The following is a 7,890-nucleotide window of genomic DNA, read 5'->3' as shown; positions in this document are numbered from 1 at the left end:
AACACATCAGGCTAAATGGATGTGGCCATGGCTGACTGAGTGGGAAGGTTCTGGTTGCCCCCACTGTGGTAAGGCACTAATATTGTAGCAAATCTGTAACCCATGGATAGCAAAACCAGTACACCCTAGTATATTGATTGGTAGGGTTTTGTTTTTTTTTTTTTTTGTATTTTGATTACACTAACATCTTTGTGCATAAATTTCTTGGAAGACAATTATAAGCATTGTAACAAATTTAATGCATAAAATTCACAAAACTCCCATAAAATCCCTAGGTTCTAAAGCTATTGAATTTGCTATTAAATGTTGTTATTGAAGAACTATGCAGAACTTACCAGTAAACCTGTCTTCCTGGGGCTTCTGCCCACAGAGGGATATTTTGAAGTAGAGTCTTTGAAAACTGGGTGTCCCTGGTGACTCAATGTAAAGAAACCACCTGCAATGCAGGAGACACAGGTTGGATCCTTGGGACTGGAAGACTCCCTGGAGAAGGAAATGGCAACCCATTCCAGTATTCTTGACTGGGAAATACCATGGACAGAGGAGCCTGGCAGGCTACCAGGCTGTCTCATGGCTACCTCATGCCAGTCCATGAGGTCACAAGAGTCAGACAAAACTGAGCAACTTAAGAACAACATCGAATGCTAATCTTTTGAGATTTTGTTATCATAATCATTTCCCATTCATGAATTATTTACTGGACTAATATGTGGAGCACAGGTCAGGGAAGTAACACAAATGAATGGACCTGAATCAATCCAGCTCAAGGAATATAATAAGTCATGAGACCATAGTAGTCTGAATCTCATTGTGGTATTCCACTGTTTAAAACCTTCCTGTGGCTGTCCATAAATTCAGAATAAAATCCAAATTCTTCACTATGACTTCATCATTGTATGCTGTCTACTGCTTATTTTTCTAACATCATTCAATTATTCTCTAAATATTCATTGAGTAGCTACCATATTCCATTCATTTGGGATACATATATGAACAAAGTTAAGATTTTCATCCATGGTGTTAATATCTTAATAGTAAGGGAGAAAAAGACAAGAAGTCATAAAATAAACATATAAATAGAATTTTAGAGGTTATAGGGCCATGGAAAAAAAGTTGGGGAAGTTATAGGGGATTGAGAGTACCAACAAAAATGCCGTCAGTTGATATTTTAGGCTTTGCAGACCATAGTGTCTCTACAGCAACTGTGCAATCCTGCCCTTGTAACACAAAGGCAGCAATAGATAATATGTCAATGAAAAAGTATGTCTGTGCTTCAATAAAACTTTACGGAGACAAGCATAAACTCTTAGAATGTTAAATCATCACTCAAGAATGACTCACTGAGAACATAGGATTTGAGCAAAGTTACTTTCTGTTCCAGTGTCCTGTATAATTTTAATCATTGTTGTTATTGTTCAGATACTCAGTTGTACCCAACTCTTTGAGAACCCATGGACTGCAGCATACCAGGCTTCCCTGTCCTTCATTATCTCCTGAAGTTTGCTCAAACTCATGTTCTTTGAGTTGGTGATGCCATCCAACCATCTCATTCTCTTTCGTCCCCCTTCTCCTCTGCCCTCAATCTTTCCCAGCATCAGAGTCTGTTTCAGTGAGTCAGCTCTCTGCGTCAGGTGGCCAACGTATTGCAGCTTCAGCTTCAGCATCCAACCTTCCAATGAATATGCAGAGTTGATTTCCTTCAGGATTGACTGGTTTGATCTCCTTGCTGTCCAAGGGGGCTCTCAAGAGTCTTTTCTAGCACCACAGTTTAAAAGCATCAATTCTGTGGCACTCAGCCTTCTTTATGGCCCAACTCTCACACCCATACATGACTACTGGAAAAACCATAGCTTTGACTATATGGATGTTGGTTGGCAAAGTGATGTCTCTGCTTTTTAATACAATGTCTAGGTTTTTCATAGTTACCCCCCACCCCCTCCACCCCCCTCCCCCGCCACCCCGAAGGAGCAAGTGTCTTTTAATTTTGTGGTTGCAGTTGCCATCCACAGTGATTTTGGAGCCCAGGAAAATAAAATCTGTCACTGTTTCCATTTTTTCCCCATCTATCTGCCATGAGGTGATGGAACTGGATGCCAGGATCTTAGTTTTTTGAATGTTGAGTTTGAAGCCAGACTTTTCACTCTCCTCTTTCACCCTCATCAGGAGGCTCTTTAGTTCTTCTTTGCTTTCTGCCATTCGAGTGGCATGATATGTTTTAAATCTTCTCAAATTCATTAAGATTTATTTGGTGGTCTAACATTTGATTTATGTTGGAGAATGTTACATGTACACTTCAGAAGAAAGTGCATTCTGTTGCTTTTGATTGTGATGTTCTCTTTATGTATGTGATATTCATCTGACCTATTACGTCATATAAAGCCAATGCTTTGCTACTGATTTTCTTAATTTTTAAAGTTTATTTATTCAGCTGTGTTGGATCTTCACTGCTGTGTGGGTTTTTATCTAGTTGCGGCAAGCAAGGACTATTCTCTAGTTGTGGTGCGATGGGCTTCTCATTGTGGTGGCTTCTCTTGTTGCAGAGCATGGGCTCTAGGGTGAATGGGCTTCAGTATTTGTTGCACATGGACTCAGTAGTTGAAACTTCCAAGATCCAGAACACAGGCTCAATAGTTGTGGCAAACAGACTCAGTAGCTTTGTGGCATGTGGGATCTTCCCGGATTTGGGATTCCACTGGTGTCTCCTGTACTGGCAGGCAGATTCTTCACCACTGAGTCACCAGGAAAATCCCTCTACAGGTTTTCTTTGGGTGATCTATCTGTTGATGTAAGTGGGATATTAAAGCCATCTACTATTATCATATTTCTGTCTATTTCTCACTTTGGGTTCTTAATACTGGGTCCTCAGATAACATTTAATTTATAGTTAGGTGTTCCTGTGATGGGTGCATACATATTTACAGATGTTAAAACCTTTGGTTAAACTGAAATCTTTACTATTGGAAAATGGCCTTTGTTATCCTTTATTAGAGTTTTTTTTTTTTTAACTTAAAGTCTATTTTGTCTAATATAAGTATGGCTACTGCAGATCTCCTTTGGTTTCCATTTCTGTGGGATATCTTTTCCATCCTTTCTCTTTTAGCTTGTGTGTGTCCTTGTATCTGAACTGAGTCTTTTGTAGGCAGCATATATACATGTTTTTAAAAAATTCATGTAGTCACTCTATCTCTTGACTGGAGAATTTAGACCATAGATAGTTAAGGTAATTATCAGTAGGTATAAACTAATTTTCATTTTCTTAACTGTATTTTATCTCTTTTCTAATTCATTTCCTCATTCTACTTTTATTCTCTTCCCTTGTGATTGAATGACTTCTCTAGTGCTATGCTCAAATTTCATTCTCTTTAGTATATCTGCTCTTGGGTTTTGCTTTGTAGTTACCATGAGGCTTACATATAACAACTTATAAGTCTCTTTTAGCTCATAACATTATCATAACATAACACATTCTAGAGTGCTACATATTTACCCCTCCCTTCACATTCTATGATTTTGATGTTACAGTTTAAAGTATTTTTACTTTCATTTTTTCAGTCTCTAAGTCATGTCTGACTCTTTCAACTGCATGGACTACAGGATGCCAGGCTTCCCTGTCCTTCACTATCTCCTGGAGTTTGCTCAAACTCATGTTCTTTGAGTTGGTGATGCTATCCAACCATCTCATTCTCTTTCGTCCCCCTTCTCCTCTGCCCTCAATCTTTCCCAGCATCAGAGTCTTTTTCAATGAGTCAGCTCTCTGCGTCAGGTGGCCAATGTATTGCAGCTTCAGCATCCAACCTTCCAATGAATATGCAGAGTTGATTTCCTTCAGGATTGACTGGTTTGATCTCCTTGCTGTCCAAGGGGCTCTCAAGAGTCTTTTCTAGCACCACAGTTTAAAAGCATCAATTCTGTGGCACTCAGCCTTCTTTATGGTCCAACTCTTACATCCATGCATGACTACCAGAAAAAACCATAGTTGGTTGGCATTGGTTGGTATACATTGGTTGACTATACATTGGACATTGGTTGGCAAAGTGATGTCTTTGCTTTTTAAAACACTGTCTAGGTTTGTCATAGCTCTTCTTCCAAGGGGCAAGCCTCTTTTAACTTCATAGCTGCAACTATTGTCCACAGTGATTTTGGAGTCCAAGAAAATAAAGTCTGTCACTGTTTCTAGTTTTCCCCCATTTATTTGTTATGGGAGTGATGGGGCCAGATGCCATGATCATAGTTTTCTGAATGTTGAGTTTTAAGCCAGCTTTTTCACTCTCCTCTTTCACTTTCATCAAGAGGATCTTTAGTTCCTCTCTGCTTTCTGCCATTAGTGGTATCATCAATTAACAGATTGTAGTTACAGGTATTTCTACTCTTTTTGCCTTTTGACTTTTACACTACCTTTATAAATTATTAACCCACCAACTTCACCACATTAAATTATTCTTTTACTGTGTATTTCCCTCTACCAGTAAGATTTCTGTTTGCATACGTTTTCCTATTACCAATTAATGTTCTTTTGTTTTAACTTAAGAAAGTTCCTTAACATTTCTTGTAAGGCCAGTTTTCCAGTAGTGGTAAACTCCTTTAGTTTTTGCTTGTCTGGAAACTTTTTATCTTTCCTTTGATTCTGGACACAACTTTGCTGGGTATTCTTTCTTGCAGGGTTTTTTGTTTGTTTGTTTGTTTGTTTTTTAAGTACTTTCATTATATCATGCCACTCCCATTTGGCCTGCAAAATTTCTACTGAAAATCGCTGATTGTCTTATGGGATTCCTGTATCTAACAAGTGGTTTTTGTTTTGTTTTGTTTTTTCTCGTTTAAAATTCTTCCTTGTCTTTAGTTTTTGACACTTTAAGTATAATGTGTCCTGGTTTGGGTTTGGGTTTCTCTGTGTTCACCCTATTTGGAAAATGTTAGACTTCCTGGATCTACACATCTGTTTCCTTCCCCAGGTTTAGGGAAGTTTTCAGCTCATTTATTACTCAGATTATTTATTTAAGTAAGTTTTCTGCCCTTTACTCCATCTCTCCTTTTGGAAATCCTATAATGAAAATATTGCTCCTCTTATTTTGTCCCACAAGGCCTTAAAATATCTTCACTCTTTTTCATATTTTTCTTTGTGCTACTCTGTTTGATAAATTTGTTTGTCTCATTTTCAAGTTTGCTGATCTAGTCTTCCATTTCATATCATCCGTTGTTGAACTCCTTTATTTTCTAGCTCAGTTATTGTATCCATCAGCTATGTGACTTCTGTTTATAAAGTCTTATATTTTCTTTTGTTGAAACTCAGTTTGTTCATGCATTATTCTCTTGACCTTGATAAGCATCATTATGATGATTATTTTGAACTCTTTATCAGGTAAATAATTTGTCTCCCATTTCATTAAGGTCTTTTCTGAGGGATTTTCTTGTTCTCTCATTTGGAAAACATTCCTCTGTTATTTCACTTTCCTGGACTCTCTGTGCTGGTTTCTAGTCCTTCTCTTTCCCAGCCTTGAAAAACTGGTTTTGTGTGGAAGATGAAACTTTGTATTCAACCTTGACCTTTCTTGGTTCTTTTCCAAACCTCTTTGGTTGTCCATTTAGCCTACTTTGTTTTTCGTGGCTACCAATAGTTCAGGGTTGCCAAGACTCCTCAGGGGCCCAAGTGAGAGGATCTCAGGTAACACATTCAGGATGAATGAATGGTTGCTAGGTTTGCAAGCAGCAACTTTTAAACTGAGTAGATATACCTCTTCCAGCAAAAGACTGGGATGGACATTTCTTCTTGTTCTTTCTGCACTTAGCCCTGGGATAACAGACAATTAAGAATTCTTTCTTTGTTTGCTATCCTCATGGTGATCCCATGAACATAAGCGACACTGGCCACCAGAGCCAGGTTAACAAGTGATACGTCATCTGGGCAGTAGCCACAAAAGCTGGAGGGCCTGGCATGTGCTCCTTTTTGGAGAAACCAGTGACCTGGGGTGAGGTAAAGAGAGAGAACGCAAAAATAGTACAGGTCAAGAAGCAACAGTTAGAACTGGACATGGAACAACTGGGCTAGTTCCAAATAGGGAAAGGAGTACGTCAAGGCTGTATATTGTCACCCTGCTTATTTAACTTATAAGCAGAGTACATCATGAGAAATGCTGGGTTGGATGAAGCAGAAGCTGGAATCAAGATTGCCGGGAGAAATATCAATAACCTCAGATACACAGATGACACCACCCTTATGGCAGAAAGCAAAGAACTAAAAAGCCTCTTGATGAAAGTGAAAGAGGAGAGTGAAAAAGTTGACTTAAAGCTCAACTTTCAAAAAACTAAGATCATGGCATTTGGTCCCATCACTTCATGGCAAATAGATGGGGAAATAGTGGAAACAGTGATGGACTTTATTTTTTTGGGCTCCAAAATCACTGCAGATGGTGATTGTAGCCTTGAAATTAAAAGACACTTGCTCCTTGGAAGAAAAGTTATGACCAACCTAGAGAGCATATTAAAAAGCAGAGACATTACTTTGCCAACAAAGGTCCATTTAGTCAAAGCTATCATTTTTCCAGTGGTCATGTCTGGATGCGAGAGTTGGACTATAAAGAAAGCTGAGCACTGAAGAATTGATGCTTTTGAACTGTAATGTTGGAGAAGACTCTTGAGAGTCCCTTGGACTACAAGAAGATCCAACCAGTCAATCCTAAAGGAGATCAGTCCTGAATATTCATTGGAAGGACTGATGCTGAAGCTGAAACTCCAATACTTTGGCCACCTCATGCAGAGAGCTTACTCATTTGAAAAGACCCTGATGTTGGGAAAGATTGAAGGCAGGAGGAGAGGGGGGACAACAGAGGATGAGATGGCTGGATGCCATTACTGACTCAAGGGACATGAGTTTGAGTAAACTCTGGGAGGGGATGATGAACAGGGAGGCCTGGCGTGCTACAGTTCATGGGGTTGCAAAGAGTCAGACATGACTGAGTGACTGAACTGAACTGAACCTAGCCTCCCTGGTCTCCAGAAAGAATCTAAATTGGCTCCTAAATGCATGCCTGCATCTCAGATGACAGCTACAAAGATAAGGCAATAGTTCTCTTTCATGGAATGACTTGGCATTTCTGTCTGCTGCTTCTGTGCTGTGTTCTGGTTGGGGGGAAGATGGTTAAGAAACCTTTCTGTTGTAGTCCTGTGGGACATGCTAATGTAAGCCCCACTGGCTTACCAGAGTCAAGATGATCAGCATGCCTGGATGGCCACTGTAAAAACCATGGTTCCAGATGTATGAATAAGCTCCTTTCCAGGTGATACTGGAGACCTGGGGTAGGTCAGAGGGAGAGTTCAAAAATAGTGCCTACCAGTTTCCATCACCTTTGGAGAGTATTTCATTTAGCCTATAGATGTGGATTAAACTAGAGGCCTATCCTTCAGGCCAAAGTTTTAAGATACGCAGATGGGCCTCTTTCACAGAAATTCTGGACTCTTTAGTTGAGTGCTGCCCTGAAGGTGGCCACAGTAAGTTTGTGCAAGCTTTTTAAATACTGTTTCTTCATTTCCTATGCTTTTGTGGGTCTTGTAGTAACAAGTCCTGTTAATTTTCAAAATTAGATGTTTTGAAGACCTCTTAGGTGCAGATCTTAAAAGTTTGGGTGCCAAAGGTGAGGTTCAAGCCTTACTTCTCAGAATCTGAGGGATGTTTTCCCTGCTGTGGAAGACTGCACAGAGGTGGAACTTACAGAGAGGTTGTGTCTCAGTCTCTCCTACCTATTTTGATGTGCATTTTTTTCTTGTGTGCCTGATGTGTAGGAGTCACTCAGCTGGTTTTTGGATTTCTTGTGGAAGATTGTTCCATAGGGAGCTGTAGATTTGGCATGTTTGTGGGAGCAGGTAAGTTCAGAATTCTCCTATGTGGCCATCTTGAAC

The sequence above is a fragment of the Cervus canadensis genome, chromosome 15, assembly GCF_019320065.1.
Source record: "Cervus canadensis isolate Bull #8, Minnesota chromosome 15, ASM1932006v1, whole genome shotgun sequence".
NCBI classification, from domain to species: domain Eukaryota; kingdom Metazoa; phylum Chordata; class Mammalia; order Artiodactyla; family Cervidae; genus Cervus; species Cervus canadensis.
This window is presented reverse-complemented; position numbering follows the sequence as displayed.